This window comes from Meriones unguiculatus, chromosome 16, assembly GCF_030254825.1.
Source record: "Meriones unguiculatus strain TT.TT164.6M chromosome 16, Bangor_MerUng_6.1, whole genome shotgun sequence".
Taxonomy (NCBI): Eukaryota; Metazoa; Chordata; class Mammalia; order Rodentia; family Muridae; genus Meriones; species Meriones unguiculatus.
In genome coordinates this window covers 28,781,935-28,800,635 of record NC_083363.1, presented here as the reverse complement: position 1 = coordinate 28,800,635, position 18,701 = coordinate 28,781,935, and positions in this window count along the sequence as shown.

Genomic DNA, 18,701 nt, shown 5'->3' with positions numbered 1-18,701 from the left:
CCAGTGTGGTCCTCTCAGGCCTCTCCTTTGACAACACCCATCCTGATCCATTTTTCAAGTCACAGGTCTCCCTGTGCTAAGAAGCAGCCTCCCTTGCTCTGCACTCTGGCCATTGTGCAATTCCTTTTTCTCCTTCCCTGTCTACAGCACTTGAACCAGCCCTTAACACTCACTGTTTTCACTTTCTCAGATTCGATTTATGTTTTTAAAAAGCATCCATGAAGCAAAGTCACCAGAGGTTTACACGTGCCTCGTCTCATTGAACCCTCATAGACAATCCACAAAGCAGGAGCTAATTTCCCTCTTTTAGATGCGAGAAATCCAGGCTGGCCTCAGACTCACTATGTAGCTGAAGATGACCTTAAACTCTCGATCTTCCTGTTTCTGTCTCTCAAGTGCTGGAATTACAGTTGTGTGCCGCCACATCTGCTTCAAGCAGCTCTGGGATTGGATGGACCCTGGCCTCTGCGCATGCTGGGCAAGCACTCTACCATCTGAGCTCCCTTCCTATCCTGGAATATCTGAAAACTTCCCTTTCCCTACGCACCTGACAGTTCTGCTTTTCTTCTGTCTTTGATGCAATCTCCCTGCTGTCCAGGCTATGGCTGGTTTTGCCCCTAGCCTAGAAGCTTGGTGTGGTCATAGAAACAGAGGCTGTAAATCCTCTGGTACCCTGTAACATCATTGGTTCCCTACCATCTTTTCTGTATTGTGAGGAGATGTTCAGAAACTGTTTTGTAAGAAAGAGGGACAGGCAGTAGTTGCGAATGCCTTTAATCCCAGCACTCAGGTGGCAGAGGCAGAGGCAGAGGCAGAGGCAGAGGCAGAGGCAGAGGCAGAGGCAGAGGCAGAGGCAGAGGCAGAGGCAGAGGCAGAGGCAGAGGCAGAGGCAGAGGCAGAGGCAGAGGCAGAGGCAGAGGCAGAGGCAGAGGCAGAGGCAGAGGCAGAGGCAGAGGCAGAGGCAGAGGCAGAGGCAGGCAGATCTCTGTGAGCTCAAGGCCAGTATGGGCTACAGCTCAAGTTCCAGGACAACCAGAGCTATGCAGAGAAGCTCTGTCTTGAAAAGCCAAAACAAACAAACCAAACCAAAAGGAAAAGGAGGAAGAAGGAAGGGAGGAAGGAGGGGCTTGAGGGAGAACAACAAGGTGACTGAGGACCCCAGAAGGGTGTGGAGGTGTTTTCAGATGTTGCCGGGGCAGCAGGTAAGGCTGGTCTCTTGACAGGAAACTGGAATGTGCTGTGTGCGGCGATCACGGCCCACGGAGCTGGCTCTCGAGCCAGGGCGCTCCTTGCTGTGGTGGCTCAGATTGCTGGGTTCTGAAGACATTTTGAATGCTGGGCCAAAAAGGCTCCCTGTGATTGAAGGCAAGGATCAGGGATCGATGTCAAAACAGCCCCAGGAGGCCTGGGCTGAGCTACTGGAAGGATTGTTAGGAACTGGAAAAGAGCCTGGGACAAAGCAGGGTTTTTCTTTATGTAAAAAGTTAGATTGATTTTTTTTAAATTTCATGTATATGAGTGTTGTGCACGCACATGTGTGCAGGCTCTATGTATGCCTGGGTGCCTGTGGATGTCAGAAAAGGGCATCAGATCTCTTAGAGGTGAGCTGACTTGTGGGTGCTGGGAATTGAACCTGGGTCTTCTGCAAGAGCAACAAGTGCTCTTAACTGCTGAGCCACCTTGCCAGCTCCAAAGCAAGTCTTCTAAAGAGAAAGCAGAGGAGGGTTGCTCTGAGGTAGGCTGAGTTGGAGCTATCTGGTGCCATGCAAACGGAGCTGACCCCTAGGTGGCTGACTATTCAGGCCTGGGATCCTTTGATACGGATGGACTAGGGTGTCTGTCTGACACTATGCTGGGCACATGGGTCTTTTGCAAGGGCAGATGGTGCTGTAGCTGATGACGGGGACTATGCTTTGCTGAGGGTCTGTCTCTGAGGGCTAGCTCCACCTCCTTTTAGGACAGAGCTCACATATCTCAGGCTAGCTTTAAACTTTTTTTTTTTTTTCTTGTGACAGAGTTTCTCTGTAGCCTTGGCTGTCCCGGAACTCAACCTATAGACCAGGCTGGCCTTGAACTCACAGAGATCTGCCTCTGCCTCTGCCTCCCGAGAGCTGGGATTCAAACTTTCTATGTAGCTGGGATGACCTTGAATTTCTGGTCTTCCTGACTCCATCAATGAAACCTAAGGCTTTGTGCTTACTGGTCAAGTACTCTACCACTGAGCTGCGTCCTCAGCCCTTCTGGTTTTCCCTTTGTGAGACTTGGATATAATAATACTAACCAAGAGGATTGCTGGGGGGCGGGGCTGGGGGTGGAGGACGCTGAATGAGAGAGTAACTAGAAAGCACCCAGTACAGTGCCTTGAACAAAACAAGCCCTTAATAAATCGTAGTTAAAAAGACAAAGAACTAAGCTGCTTTAGCTCCCACAGACCAGTCACCAAATGAGCTCAGAGTCATGGACTTGGGAGGGAGAAGTCTGTGAATAGAGCCAGGAGCTTCGGGGAGGAGGATGACAAGAAGGGGACCGGGAGTGGTGAAAGTTTGTGTGGGCCACCCAAACTCAGCATCAGTCAGCCCTTTGGTTAGAGTTGAGCAGCTATCTTCTGAGTGTCCCGGCCAAGAGCTGGGGACTGGTTGGCAGCAGTACCCAAGTATTAACCAGCCTCACCCCAACTCCCACTCCCCTACCCACTGCTTTTTAGTAGAGCCTTGTTATAGGGTCCTAGCTGGCCTGGAACTGGCTGTGTAAACTGAGCTGGCTTCAAACTCAGAGATCTGCCTGCTTCAGCCTCCTGTGTGGTGGGATTAAAGGCTTGTGCCATCATGCCTGGCCAGTCCTTCATTTTTTTAAAGACCAGGTCTTAGTAGAGCCTGCAGGAGCTCCTGGCTTTGTTCCCACACCAGGCAGGCTCCCACGGATTGGTGTGTAGCAAGCTTTGTTGAATGTGAGTGTGTCTGCCTTTCCCTCCACGGTTATAAACTGGTGGCTTCACCTCATTTTCCAGAATTCGGATGAAGATTCTGTGTCGTGGCCCTTAAGAAGACCATGATAGTGATGACCCTCGGCGACTAACTTCAAAGGTGTTCAAGACCAGTGCTAGGAAGGGGCAAAGGGAGGCGTGGGGTTTTAGGACTCAAAGGGTGCTGCCAGTGCTGTGGGCAGGGCTGTGAAGTTAGAAAGCAAGGAGGGCAGCACGAGGCCTAGGGGTAGGGCAGGCTGGAGTGGGGTGGGCTTGGAGAACAAGGCCTGCTCTCCTGAGTGTAAAAACCAGAGAATGAGACCTCAGAAGTAGGAAAGAGGGCAGAGCCCGGGGAAGATATCTCTCTAGCTTCCTGCTACTCTTGGAGATGAGAAAGTGAATGCTTTGGGCATGACCCTTTCTGTGACAGCTTTGCAAAAGTACCATTCACCACCACACACAAACACACACACACACACACACACACACACACACACACACACACACAGGACAGATTTGGCTTGGAGACCCTCAGGATCTTGCTCAACATTACCTCCATTGACAGTGATAGAACCAGGACGGTGACCTAGCTTGGCTCCACTACAAAGGCTGTGGTCTTTCCTCTACACCATGTGGTCACTGTGACCCCAGACATCGAGGCAATGGATAGTATCAGATGACCTTTCCCAGATCTCTTCCTAGCAGAAACATTCTCCACATCTCTGCTCTGTAGCCTCCTGCCTCCGCCCTCCATTCAACCCGCAGTAACCCAAAGCTGTCTGTCCTCAGGGCTGGGAGAGAGGAGACCAGCTCTTCTGGTGCCAGCCGCGGTCACTCACTTTTACCCTCTGCCGCTTGCCCACCTCCCTCCCACCCCACAGCTCTGCTGGCGAGGAACCCCAGCCCAACCCCCACAGGCTGCCTCTGGCCGAGGGGCACTTCCCGGAATTAGCCACCACAAACAGCTGGCTCTGGGAGGGGGGTCGAGGAGGCTAACAGTTTCCAGATGTGCCAAGGCACCAGCGCCTAGGAGGCCTGAGATCTCCTCGTGCGGCTGGGAGCTGGGGAGGCTGGCCTCGGATCAGGACTTGAGCAATGCCAAGGCAGCCAGGCAGATCCTTGCATGCAAACTGCGGGGAAATTTGTGGGTGCAGGGCGATGGAAATGTCCGTTCTGCACCTGCGGGGACTGCTGGGGAAACCTCTGCAACCTCAGCAGCTCTCTGTGGCCTGGACTCGGTCCAAACAATCCCTGACAGAATTAATAGCCGTAATGGTACTCTCCCACCTTCCTACAGAGCACGGCAGATTAAAGCGTACCATGCTCAGGTCAGCCTTGCATCAGCTTTGGGACCCTCACAGCTTAGCTCCCTTGGCCATGAACTAGTTTCTATGTCATGATGTCAGTATTGGGATTAAATAGGAGCATGTGTGTGGGGTGTAGCTCAAATGATAGAGGATTTTCCAGCATGCACAAAGCCCTGGGTTTGATTCCCAGCTATGGAGAAGCCATGCCACCACATTTGTAATCTTAGCATTTTAAAGGTGGAGGTAGAAGAATTAAAGGTTCAAGGTCTTCAGCTGCATAGTGAGTTCAAGGCCAGCCTCGACTACATGATCCATCATTTGTCTGCCTCAAAAAAAAAAGTATTAGAATTAAATGGGGAAAAAAATCTATACAAAGTGCTTATTACTGTACCGTTCTTAGCATGGCGCTCTCTCTGTGTGTGTACATGTGTGGGTTCTAAGTGAGTGGGTGTGTATGTGGAGGCTGGAGGTTCTTACAGAGAACCATCCTACATTGCACTTCTGCCTTATTCAATGAGATGTAGTCTGTCAAATTCAAAGCTCGATGAAGTGGCTAGCTGTGCTAGCCAGCTTGCTGGTGGGATTCCGTCTCTGCGTCCTGAGGCTGGAATTACAAGCAGGTCACGGTGCTCAGCCCGGCACTTACTACAGCCACTGACATCCTCTACACTCCCTTATTCCCTCACCCCCCCCGTGCTCGGTGCTCGGAGCATAATCGCCAAGGAGGACCTCTCTCTCCAAGGCCATGTGGCTTTATCATCGCAAGCCTGGACGTTAGCGCTCACATTGTCATTTTCAGGAGAGGAAATTGAGGCTCACCTGTCCAAGGTGACAGGGCTGTTTGGTGCAGAGCTGTGACTTAAAATGTGAGCCAAATGGACCCTCAAGCAGGCTCGATACACCCCCACCCCATGTACTTCGCTACCATTTTCTCATGAGGAGAAGTCATGGGACCTTCTTGGGACTGAATACATCACTTCTTGTAATGCTCCTATGAAGAGAGGCCCCTTTTGGAAGAATTCTCGAAAGCTCGGGGACTCAGAGGGACCCTGGACAGAAAGGGTAAATGCCTTAGAGGGGGCTAGGGATAGATGAGTTTTAGAACATTGCATGGGCAGGAGACAGGGGATCCAGATGTTGGGAGGAGTCCAGGCTGTCCTAGGGTGCAGTCCAGGAATACCCAGGGCTCCTAAGAGCTGACGGGCAGGGTCCACTGATTGCTAGGCTCTGCGATTCTTGCCTTGCCAGCTGCTGCTCCTCCTCTGCACGTCTTCCTCTTGGCTGGGGAGGGTGGTGGAGGGTCTCCAGAATTCCCCTTTGTGGGATGGGGAGGACAGGAGTCCAAGGAGGAGGAGAAGCTGGGGATGGGGGTGGGCAGGAGCCAGTCAGCAGGGAGGCCCATCATTGGCCCAGTTCCCAGGGCCCGAGCCTGAAGAGGGATCCGCCTGCCCCTCACCCTTCCCTCCCCTGCCCCCCGGGTTCCTTGGCTGCTGAGCCTGCCAGCTGGGCCCCTGCCAAATCAAACTGCTGCCAGTAGGAGAGGAAGAAGCATTTCCGAGCAGAGAGGCCCCTGTGGGCTCTGCCGAAGCCTAGAATCCCCCTTTCTCCCCGCCAAGTGAAGAAGAGAATCTGCACACAGCATAGGCACGCGCACTCTTGCACGCAGCCGAAGGTGGCTCCATGGACAGGCTGAGGGCCCAGAGGCTGCAGGGCTGGGGAACAGCCTGAAGCTGGGCCAAGTCTGTGCCAGGTGCCAGGGGTTTGGGGAATTAGGTTTGGATCACTCCGAGATGGAGGACATAATAAAATGGGTTGAAGGTAAAGGTGGTGCCAGGATTTGAGCTAGTGAACTTATTTGGAAACCGAGTCTTGGCAGATGTTAAGAAGGTAAGGATGGAGATGGGGTCGTATTAAATTGAGGTGGGTACTCAGCTGGGTGGATAGAAACAAAGATCCAGGGGCGAGGTCATGTGACCACCCAGGTACAGACAGATCTCAGAGCCTGGCTCTGCGGGCCCCCAGACTTTAGACCCTGATCTCAGAACTGTAATCGTATGTTTCTCTTGTCTTAAGCTGCTGTGTTGATGGTAATTGTTACAGTAGCTGTGAAAAATGCATATCCAGAAGCATATGGCAAAAAGGATGGGATGGGGTGTGGGGGAGGTAGGGCTTGGTGAGACAGCCTTGGAAGACAAAATGAAAAATAGCCATCATTATTGAGCCACCATTCTCTGCCCAGGCCCTTTTAAGGACATTTATGTCAACCCTTATAATAATTCTGCCAGGAAGAATGATGATTCCAGCCTCGGAGTGAGATCCAGACCATGGCCACTCCATTTTGTTGGGTTTTAGTCTCTTCTGTCTGACAAGGCCAGCCTCTGTTCTCTGCCTGAGAGGTAGCCATGCAGATTCCATGTCACATGAGACTTGCCTCAAGTTGGAGGGACCATCTCCTGAGGTCTAGGAAGGGATTCGTCACTCTTTGCTGCAGGGAGTGAGGGCAGGGTGCTACCCAGTTGCTCAGGCGTCTTCTCCAATGACTGTCTTGGAGGATTAGTAATTACCATGATGTCCCTGTATCCTCAGGGTCCCTGATGATGCTCTGTTTGGTCTTAGAGATGGAAAGACAACAGTCAAAACCATGACTACAACCACCATTGCTACCTTGACTCCCATCACCAAATATCATGCCTCCCAAATATCACCAGCATCCTAACATTTCTACTGTCCTACCATGGCCACCAATATCCTCGACACTCATAGCATCCACGTCCGTCACCTCCACCACCCTCACCGCTATCATCTCCACCATCCCTACAGCCATCAGTATCCCCAACACTTACCTACCACCATCACCATGACTGCCTCTGCCTCCATCATCTCCACCACCTCCATCACCACCACCTCCACCATCGATGCCGTCACCAACCTCCCTGACCACCCTTATTACCCCACTCCACCCATCACCTCTGCCATAGCATCTGACCCATAGCATCACCTCTACCACCCCTGTCCTGTCGATGCCACATCGCCATTTTTTGCCAATATCCCCATCATCCCTAACATCCCCACCCCATCACCTCCACCTACGACGTAGCCACTGCCACTATGTGTCCTAACACCTGTAGCTCGTCATCTTTACCATACTACCACAGATACCCACCGAAACTGCCAGAATGACGTCAACCCATTCCTCCTTCTCCATATAAACTCCTCCATCTCCATCACCACATGCAGTCCCTTTCGCCACCCCTGCTTCCCTGTGAAATTATGAGAAGTTACTCAGGGAAGAGTCTCACGGTTGCTGAGTAGAATTTGGTAGGAGGAGGAGGAGGAGGAAGAGGAGGAGTTGGGGTGTTCAGCTGACAGACACAGTGAGTGGATGGGGATTGGCTTCCCCTGAGCCTCTTCAGAGAAAGAGGTGGGCCTGGTTGGCTGGAGCAGACAGGCACAGTGGGACAAAGTGTGTCACAGGAGTGTGTTTGGATGGGTGGAGGTTAAGTAGGCAACTCCCAGGCCATAGTGGTCCCTGGAGCATGTAGATTTTGGCAGGTTCCTGGTTCCTGGCCACCTGCCTGCCCTGGTCATGACAGTGAGGTCATGAGAATGGCTGTACTGGGAGTACTGGGGAGGAGGGAGGGCGTCGGGCCCCGCCCTGGCTGGAAAGGAGGGAGGTCTCTGCCCTCTGGCCAACTCTACCATAGATGAAATCAGAACACTGCCTCCCCCCAGCCTCCTTTCCCCTCCCCCACCTGTCACAGCCTCAGGAGCCAGATGATCTAGGTTCTCTTCCCTCTGAGCTGCCTTGCTGTCAGTCAGCCACCTGAGGGCACAGGGACCGGAGGGAACCGACTACAGGGGTGGGATGTCCCAGTTCTCCACTCAGCTGGGCAGCCCCTCCCTCTACATTAGGGCAAGTGTGTGTGTGTGTGTGTGTGTGTGTGTGTGTACTGTATATCTGAAGGTGACAGAATGTTCCAGAAGCTCAGGCCACAGCTGTTCCCTGACCCTCCTCTCCAAACTCAGCTACCTACATTGCTTTTGTGGACTAGGGCCTGGCCAGCTTGGGAACAGCCTCTCTCCGGCCTTCCAGCCTCTAATGTGCCAGAATGCCTGCCTAATCCCATCCTCTAGGCTCAGACTTGAGAACCTTGGGAAGTAGGAAACAATGCTATCGTTGGATGTGCTTATCTCTGCATCAGGCGTGAGAGCTGGGCAGACAGGCTGGCGACTGGAGGGGCTGAAGGCCCACTGAGTCATGGAGACAGGAGGCTAGAGGGCGGGTTACAGAGAGCCTGAAGAGCGGGTAGAGACTGCCACCCAGACTCTTGGAAAATGGGCTGGCTGAGCCATCTCCCCTTGACCATTGCAACCCATTCCTCAGAACCCATTCCAACTTAATTAATTTGGGACAAGGTCTCATTATGTATCCCTGGCTGGCCTTGAACTCTCTCTGGAGATCAAACTGGCCTCAAACTCACTGCCTGCTTCTGCTTCCCGAGTGCTGGGATTAAAGGTGTGTGCCACCAGGCCCAGCTCTTTATTTTTTGTGTACTGTGTATGTGAACGCGCAGGGGTACACACGCCCACGAGTGCACGTGTGGAGGCCAGAGGTTGATGTTGGGTTCTCTGTTGCTTTCAGGCTCGCCAGACAGCTCAATGGTTAAGGGCGCCTTGCTGTTCTTCCCGAGGACAAAGGTTCCCCCCTGGGAAGGAGTGTGAGAGGGCCGGAGACAATGGCCTGGAAGACCCTGGTATGTCTGGACCGATTTCCCGTGGCCCCATAACTGCAGCCTCTTTGTACTCTATCAGAGAAACAGCGTGAGCATCTCTCTGAGACAATAGCCAATTATGGTCACCCAGGCATGGAGGCCAGGAGGAGAGGGTCTCAAGTTCCCAACAACGCTGCACTTCTGAACCGCTCCTGGCTGGATACACAAACCTCAGGATGTGGAGGAGACTGCCCCTGTAGCCCCTCCTGGGGGACAGCAAACACCTCAAATTGTCACTCAAACCAAGTCCTTTCTTTTTCTCAAAGCCACACCCCAGCTGGTCCTTCTTTTTATCCGGAGGATACTACTGGGCCATGACTGGGTTAAGAAGCTAAGGAGAGATAAATGCTAATCCTGCCCGAACTCGCTCACCACTACCTCACCATTCCTCCTATCTTATTGCTGTGGAGGGTCCCCAAAGTCGGGGACAGAGGCAGAGTAAGGAAGTGTCAGGATGTGGCCATTAGAGAACGCAGCTAGCAGAAACTGGAACAGCAGGACCTGAGAGAGGCAAACATCCTCTTTCCCAGTGGCTGGCCGGCCACCCGTAAGGAATTGTGGGTACCACTTCTCCTGGGAGCAGCTTCTTGTAGGACGAGCAAGAACTCAGAGCCTGAACTCTGAGACTCACTGCTCCAGACTTGGCTGTGGGAAGCAAATGATCCTAGAGTGTTTCTTTAGAGGACTGTACTGGAGGGTGGGGGGTTGGGGGGGACTGGAAAGATGGCTCAGCAGTTAAGAGCACTCGGTGCTCTTGTGGAGGACCCAAGTTGTGTTCCCAGCATCCACATGGAGGCTCATAACCATTGTCACTCTGCAGATGCGATCCCTCTTCTGATCTCCGTGGGCACCACCCGTGTAAGCAGTGCACAGACATACACGTAGGCAAAACACCCATACCCGTAAATAAATATAAAAACCTTAAAAAGACAAAACCTTTTTAAGACTTATTTATCACGTGTCCTCTGCAAGAGCAACAGGCTGAGATGCTGAGATGCAAGATGCTGAGCCATCTCTCCCTCTCAAAAGGTTTTATTTTTAATTATGAGAATGTGTGTGTGTGTCTGTGTTTGTGCCCATGAGTGCAGGTGCCCTCAGAGGCCAGGAGAGGGCGCTGGATAAACTGGAGTTAGAGTTACAGATTGGGGGGAGAGGGCAAGAGCCACACAGGTGGGTGAGCCTCCACATGCAGGGGTGAGATGTCAAGGGAGAAACTGTGGAGGGTGAGCGTGGCTGAGTGTATCTGTGTAACAGCCACTGCAGAGACTTGACCCGGGCCATGAAGGATGCAGGGATTTCATTTGAAATTTCAAGTTTAAGGCTCAGGATGTAGCTCAGGTTGTCAAAACCTTTGCTTGAGTGCCTGTGTTCAAAAGTCTCTAACCTCTCATGAACCAGGCATCGGAGTTCAATTCTGTAATACCAACACTCAGGAAGATCAGAAGTTCAAGGTTGTCTTTGGCTACATAGTAGGTTTGCTGCCAGCCTGGGATACACGAAGCCCTTTTCCATAATGTAATAGCACAAAATAAAATAAAATAAAATAAATGAAATGAAATGAAATAAAAAGATGTGCAGTTTGTTCATAAACTAACTCATTAGTCAATAGGGTTTGTCAAGTTACTATTCCAGGCACTGAGGAGTCAAAGATGCAAAACAGGTTCAGTTCTTGTCTTCTTGGACATTGTGTTCAAGTCAAATAAGAAAAAATAAATAAAATTATTATTACATAAAAAATGGCTTAGTTCCCAGGGAGAGACTCCCTATTGGACTTGTGGGAATCTGTGTTACTGGGAAGACTTCCCTGAGGAAGTGACGTTAAAGCTGAGGCTGCAAGATGACGGCAATGGGTTAGAATTAGGTTCAGCTGTGAGCGAGAGACTCCTATTGCCAAGAACTCTGCTTCTGCCTCATAATCCAAAATGGCTCCTCCACCTCCAGCCACTGCATCACAGTCTAGTCAGTGGAAAGGAGAAAAGGGGAAAGAGAAGGGCATACTTGACATTAAGGACATATATTTGAGGGTAGCATAGACCTTGCCTGCTTATACATCTTTGCTTGGAGATTGGTCCCATGACCTCACCTAGCTACCAGAGGAGTTTTTGGTTTTGTTGGCAGTAAACAGCAGATTTAGGGTAGCTTTGACAAATGTGTCTCCCTCCCCCCAACCCCCGGGCAGCTATCACCCTAGTTAGAATCAGCACGTACATTACTGGACCAGGGGTGATGGTTAGGAGTCTTGGCCAAAGAGAGTTAGCGGCACGAACCTGGGGGTGACAGAGATTGAGGATGCCCAGAAAAGGCTTTCAGGCCGGCAGGACTTTAAGAATGGCTTCATGGGTCCCAGTTTCAGAAGGGTGATTGCCCTGAAACAGGAGTGGACTTGGGCTAGGTGTGTTGGACTGGGGAGGCAGAGGCAGAGGCAGAGGCAGAGGCAGAGGCAGAGGCAGAGGCAGAGGCAGAGGCAGAGGCAGAGGCAGAGGCAGAGGCAGAGGCAGAGGCAGAGGCAGAGGCAGAGGCAGAGGCAGAGGCAGGTGGCTCTCTGAATTCCAGGCCAGCAATGACAGAAGGCAAGTCTGTCTGAAAAGAATAAAAGGAGAGATTCAGTGAGCAGGACAGGTTCAGGACAGAGTTAGAGGTCTGTGAGCCTGATGGATGGAAGCGAGTAGACCCAGGAGACAGATCCTGGCTGGAGAGCAGTGTGGGAAGTGAGGCCTGTTAGCAGCAGTTGTTCCTCTGAACAGGCGACCTGGGTGCTAGGAGAGAAGTGGGAAAGCCTGGACTACGCAACCCGGGGAACCCAGGAAGACAACCATCCTCATTTCGTGACTTCCTGTCCTTGGTGTCCCTTTGGGAACACTACCTCCTGTCTCGTGGTCTGAAAAGTCATAAGAGCTTCTCTCAGTACCAGAGTTGGAGGGGTTCATCACTCTAACCTCATTCTGCCGGCGTTTCTGTTTCACGTTCACGGAATAGCACAGGGGCAGCTGTGGGGTCTGAACCTGGGGGGCCCAGCCTAGGCTTGGGCATTTGACCATTGTAACCTAGGACAGAGTGGCCTTTGGAGCAAGCCAAGTCCACCCTGTCCCCAAGTGTGTCCCAGCCTCCCTGTCCACACTCGGATCTAGCTCAGTATCTTCCCAATATATTCCTTTTTGTTTGCTTATGGAGCTACAGTTGCTGCCCGTTACTTGCCAGTGAAGGAAACGGAACTGACCAGGACTTCAGATGGATGGGAGTATTGGGGGGTGGGGAGGACGAGTGGGGGAGTGACTTGGGACTGGAAGAGGGAGCTCCGGAGGAAGAACCGAGGCAGCCTATCCTGAAGGAAGGAGGGGCCAACGGTGTTGATTTCTACTTTAAAACGTCTATTATGGCTATATAAGCACGGGAACCGAAGCCAGGGAGACAAAGCCATTAACAGTGATTTACGCTAGGGGTTGGGGGCGGCTTTGAAAGATCTTCGTTTCAAAGAACAGGAACTCAACTCATACAGGCTGGGGAAAAGAACAAGGGGTGCTCCAGGGTGGGGAGTGGGGGAATTTATTGGCTTCTGCCACTGAAGAGTGCAGGGGTGGGTCTGTCTCTGGCACAGCCTGGACGATGTCGTCAGGACTTTGGCCTCTGCTGTCCTGTGTGGACTTCCTTCTTTGGCATAATGTCCCTCCGGCAAAGCTCCTAACAGCTACACACACACACACACACACACACACACACACACACACACACACACCTGTTCAGCAGCTTAAGAATGGAAAGCTATTCTGTTCCCAGTGGCTTCAGGAAAATCCTGGGACTGCCTTTGATTGGCCAGGGCCAGTCATATGTTCTTTCTGAGCCAGTCACTGTGGTCAAGATGTGCTGGTACTTGAATGGCCAGGTGTGAATCATGTGTCCACGCTGCCCCACCCCGCCCCCGCAGGTGGGGGAGGAGTCAGCTCCATTCAAGCTGCTTTTATTGAGGACAGCTCGTCCTAGGTACAGAAACGGAATCTGCAGCCCGGGTTCCCAAGGGAGAGTTCAGTGATGGTCACATGTAGACACCAGGGTCACTTCTGAAGGGCATGGGCAAGGCCTACTGAGCCACCCTCCCCCAAAGCAGTGAGCAGATAAGACTACACTTGGAAAACTAGAGGCGGCCCTGGGACACTCGGGATGGCACCGTTGGTGGCAGCTTGGTGGTGGTTCTAAAGTCAAAGATTTTGGTTTGCAAGCTGAGCCATGTCCGAGCCTTCTGAGAACTGGACTGACACAGGGGTGGGGTTTATCTCTCAGGAAGCACCTGCCATAAGGGGGTTCCCTGCCCCCCATCCTGGGAAAGTCAGTGAAGGTTTGCTCTGAATGTGGTGGCCCTGACCCTCCAGGGTGGGCTCTGCCCTTGGTAGGGACCCAGCTGTCTTTTGGAGTCCTGTGACATCACATCCGTGGTCGAATCCTGCCTTATGAAGCATGGTTTCATTCTCATTCTGTAGGAATGAGAGAAAGAAGGGAGACCCTGCTCGTGGGGTGTGGTCTGAGGTGGGCTGGGGGGGGGGATTTTGGTAGGGTTGGGTCAAAACTATTGGGGGAACAAGCTGGAGGGGCAGATGGTGGAGAGGGGCCAGGAGGGCCCGAGCTTGCCACAGGGCTGATTTTGGCCGTAGCCAGCAGGGGTCACTGCCGATCTAAGTAAGTTTAGGAAGGTGGCAGAACCACCCCCGGGGCCTCTTGCATCATTACCTGCCAGGATGCAGGACCAGCTCTGGGTAGGGGCTTGAGGTTTGACTCATGCAGTTGGCAGTGGCTATCTTGGTCATCCGGCTTCGGTGCCCTTCTAGACCTCCACGGCTGCGTAGCTCTGACCTTTCAGTCTACTGGATCCCGGCTTCCAGTAGTGACTAGAAAGTGTCTCTGGGGATGCCTCCTACAGAGGGCACCGTGGCCCAAGGCATCTCTTGTTCCGGCTCAGCCTGTTGGTGACCAAGTAAAGAAAGTGTGTAAAACTTGTTCCAGCAAGGATCCCCGGGTTTATTTGCATCCGTTTGCCACACACTTTTAGGGGAAACACTGGCTTAAGGTCCTGTCTGGGTTAGAGGGCACGTGGGTCCTGGAAGGGTCCCATGTATCAACTGTACCCCTATCCCACCTATTATGAAGTAGAATTAAATTAATTACATGTCTGCTGTAAGATAATGGAAAGAGAAAAGTGTAGAAAATGATATAATTCTATTATAATTAAAGATTTATTTTTTTAAAGTGCATAGAAGAAAATTACCTTCCCTACCCCCTAAACTCGACAGGGGGGGGCTCAGTTCTGATGGAAGAGTTCCAACAGAAATGGTCTTTTTAGGGCAAGTGAGATGGCTCAGAGGGCAAAGATGCTTCATACCAGGTCTGACCATTCAAAGTGCAAGACCCAGAACGCACAGGACAGGAAAAAAAAACACAAAAACTGAGACTTCGTGCACGTGTACACACACACACGCACACACACACACACACACACACACACACACACTATACATGCGCGCGCACGCAGATGGAAAAGGATGTGTGTAATAAAGGAAGAAAAGGTCCTTTTAGAACTCCTTCAAACCTCTTCTCCATTTTCATCACTTCCTACCCCTTTTGCCGACATTCCTAGGGAAAGAGGTGTTGGTGGGGATTTGAGGGTGTCTGGATCATTATGGTGGAAGGAAGCAGGCTCCCAGATGTGACCTCTTGGGGTTCCACAGGAGGCCAGTGGGAGAGCTCTGGCTCTTAGCCAGAAGCCTCCACTCCACCTCCCCCAATCCCTACCCGCTCCCCGGGTCTAGATGCCAGGAGTCTGGAATAGAGCCTGCGCGCTCCACACAAAGCCGCGGTTTCCTCTGCGTGACCCGCAGGCTACCCGGAGGGTGTGGGTGTCGAGTGCGCGCACCAAGGTTGTGTAACAAGCTCCTGGCTTGTGTGCACGCGCCGCGTAACCTGATGCAACAGGGAAGTTGCGGTCCCGTGAGCTGGGGTGTAGGCGCTTGGCCAGTACCCAAACCACAAGGACTATTTGACTTACGGCTGTGGAGGAGGCTGCGCTTGGGGGTCGTGGGGCCTGTCTACGTCAGGGCTTGTCTGGCTTTCGTTGCCCACATCCTGGTCCCTGTGGGCACAGGACTAGGAATGGGGCTGCCTGGTCAGGAAGTGTTGGAGGGAGGCTGGTGCAAAGGGGATGGCCCCATGTCAGGATGCTCTTGTGATGGGGGTGGAGGATAGGCTGACTTCCGCCCTGCCCTTCAGACCCTCGCGTGTTTTCCAAGACCTAGCCGCTCCCCTGCCAGTCCCACCCATCTGTCCTGCAGTCCTGGACCTCTCATCCCAGATTCAAGCAGTATCTGCCTTTCCTCCCTCTGCCTTCCCGAGGCCTCCAGCCCTGCTCCACCGGCTAGGCTTCCCCACAACACCCCTGTGAGAAGCAGAACGAGGAGGTTAAGGTTAACTGCTAATGTAGCCGGCCCAGTTTCTCTACCCTGTCAACCTACTGCCTGCGAGCGCCTAAGAATGATGTATGTCCTTCTTACCTCCCCGGCCCGTCTGGAAGTGGAAAGCTTCGACCTCCCTCCACAGGACTGACAAAAGGGTCGTTCAGGGACATGAAACTCTAGGATCTAGGAGGGGATTTTATGAATGGGAGTTATCCTTGAATTCTGTCTCGTACCCGCAGCATCTCTCATGGAGGCCACAGGCACTTTGGAACCAGGGTCCTGGGAGAGTGACTAAGAAAAGTGGGCGTGCCCTGCCTCTGGTCAGGGCCGGGTCCATGGCCATGAGTGTATGAAGAGAGGTATATCAATTTCATTCAATTCTTTTTATTTATTACTGTGTGTGTGTGTGGTGTGTGTGTGTGTGTGATGTGTGTGGCACGTATGTGCCACAGCAGGGAGGGCAGAGGACAACTTTGTAGGGTTGGTTTACTCCCTCCACCTTTGTGTGAACTCTGGCGATTGAATTCAAACTCTCCGTCTTCCCCTGCCAGGGGTTGTACCTGCGGAGCTGGCTCCAGCCCTTTTTTGTTTTTGTTTTAAGACAGGGTCTCATGGAGCCAGACTGGCCTCCAGCTTTCCATTTCCCACCCGCTGGGATCACATGTGTGGTCCAGCAGGCATGGTTTCTGTGGCATTGGAGATTGAACCCAGGTCTTTCTGTATGCCAGGGAAGCACTCTTAACACCTCACCCACAGCTACATCCTCAGAGTTTGTGTCCCTGTCCTTCACTCTTTCCCACCTATTCCGCCCCGCAGAGAGCTGGGCGTGGCCAGCAGGCGCCGGAGAGGCAGGGCTAGTTTAAGGGAGAGGGGAACCCGTGTTCAACCCTTCTTTCCTCTGGCTGAGCAGCACCCAGCACCGTGGTGCTCCTCTCGATGCTCCCAGGGCCCTCGTCGCTTTATCCCAAACTGTGTTGATGACCTGTTTATGTGGCTACTTACACAGAAAAACTGTAGCACCTGAGACGGCACTCACTGTGTCAACCCGAGCACACACTCGCTCTTTCCTTTCTGGTAGGACAGGCAGATAGGGAGGGGACGGAAGTCCAGAGAGGCAGGTACTGAGCTCAAATGTAAACGGTGGATGTAGGCCAGCCACACCTATCCTGTGAGGCCTGTGAGCCTGGATCATAAAGACAGAGATCTATTTATGTGCTTATTTGCCCAGTGTCTGTCTCTCAGATGGCCCAGCACACTGCTGCATGGCCGTTGCTGTAGAGATCACAAGGAGAGAGACTTCGTCTTCCTCACATTCCTGAAGCCTCTACTGGGCCTCAGAGACTCTGGATAAATGTTTGTGGGAAACACGAGCCATTCGGGAGCCATCGGGATGGCTCAGTGGGTGAAGGGGGCCTGCCACCAAACCTTCAGGTCCTGGGACCCACACGGTAGAGAGGAGGACCGACTCGTGCAAAATAACCCCTGATCTCCATCCCTGCGCTGTGACACGCATGCCTTCGTGCCTGTGGGTACATACACACAGTAAATCAGGATGAAGAAAGTATTAAAAGGAAGAGTGATCTGTTGGGTGGAGATGCCCTGGGGGGTTGATTTGGGTTGCTCATTGTCTGCCTGGCTCAGTCACAGTGTTCACAGGCTCCGGGAGCTAGTGCCAGGTCTTCAGTCAGGGGAGGTGCAGAACAATTCTCTAGAGTCTGTGTCGCTGCCCCTGTGCGCTCTGGAGTGTGGGTCCACGGTAGGCACCTGGGAGAAAAGAATGGGAAAAAGATTGTAAACTAAATAACTCCTGGAAGTGACTCCATGAATAACTGCTTTGTGTCCAAATGCAGGAGACAGGAACGGAGAGACAGAGCGCCTGTGTGTGGCCTACAGCGGTGCTTAGTGGATGTTTAATGAGTCACCCGGGAGGGAAGGAGGGAACTGAAGTTCCTTGAAGGGAGGCCCAGGCCATAATTTTCTTTGTCATTTCGGGCCCCTAACAATGGCCCAGAGCAGGATTTGATATGTGTTTGATGATGACCAACAGAGCAAACAAATTAGCACTAAGGTGCATGAAAATGGGCAGAAAGAGTGGCCATTGCAAAGAGCCTGAGGAGTGGTGGAGCAGACCAGTGAGGCAGAGTTTAAGGCTGGTCCCCGGAGCAGGTGTTTGAGAACCAAGGCAGGCGCCTGGCAAAGACCCGGAGCTGGTTTCCCAGCATTTGTTGCAAGGGATCTGTAGGGACGCCCACGTTTATGGATCTCTGAGCTCTTTTTTTTTTTTTTTTTAAATTTTCAAGACAGCCCTGGCTGTCCTGGAGGAACTTCGTCTATACACCAGGCTGGCCTCAAACTCAGAGATCCACCTGCCTCTGCCTTCTAGGTGCTGGGGATAAAGGCCTGCACACCACCACTGCCTGGCCTCGTCTGAGCTCTTTAGTATCTTCATCGTTCCAGAAACACATGAAGCTCCTGTACTGTTTCCCTGTGCTGGAGAAGACAGCCCAAGGTTCAGGTTGTGTGGGCTGCTTGAGGTCACACTGAGGTCCCACGGAGCAAAAGTGAGCATAAAGTCATTCCGGCTCGCTGGGGACAAGGTTAGCTGTTCACCGTGTGGGGGCGGGGGTGAGGGTGGGGGAGGGGCTGGTGTTTGCTTCTTGTTCTGGGTATGTTTCCTCTCCTGGTTATTTCATTTTTTTTTTTTTTAAAGACAGGGAGCATTAATAATACTACTAATACATTTATGCAAAATGCCATGTCATGCACGTAGAAGCCAGAGGGAAAAGTTCAGGAGTCGGTGGTTTTCTGCTTCCACTTTCCCCCGGAGGCTTCTGGGAAGGGGTCAAACCCATGTTGCCAGCCTTATGGAGTTAGCACCTTCACCAGCTAAGCTGCCCGTGCAGCCCTGAACATGCATTTGCCATGCCGGGAGACGGAAGTCAGGGGCCTCTGCGAGCTGCAAAGGGCTACCCAGCCCTGCTAATGGGATTTTCCTCCTCCTCACCATGAATCAGCAGCATCCTCTCTGTGATCCTCACCCTGATCATCCCCAGACCTGGCTTTTTGCCACTGACACACCAGGCCGGGCCACAGCCAAGGAACCCTTGTGCAAACAGACTTGGCCTAGTCTTTGGGTCTGACCTCCTCTTATCTCTTAGTTCCATTTTTCTCCTCTAAGCCTTGACTCACCTCCAGCCCCATCTTTTCTTTCCATCGTTGTTGC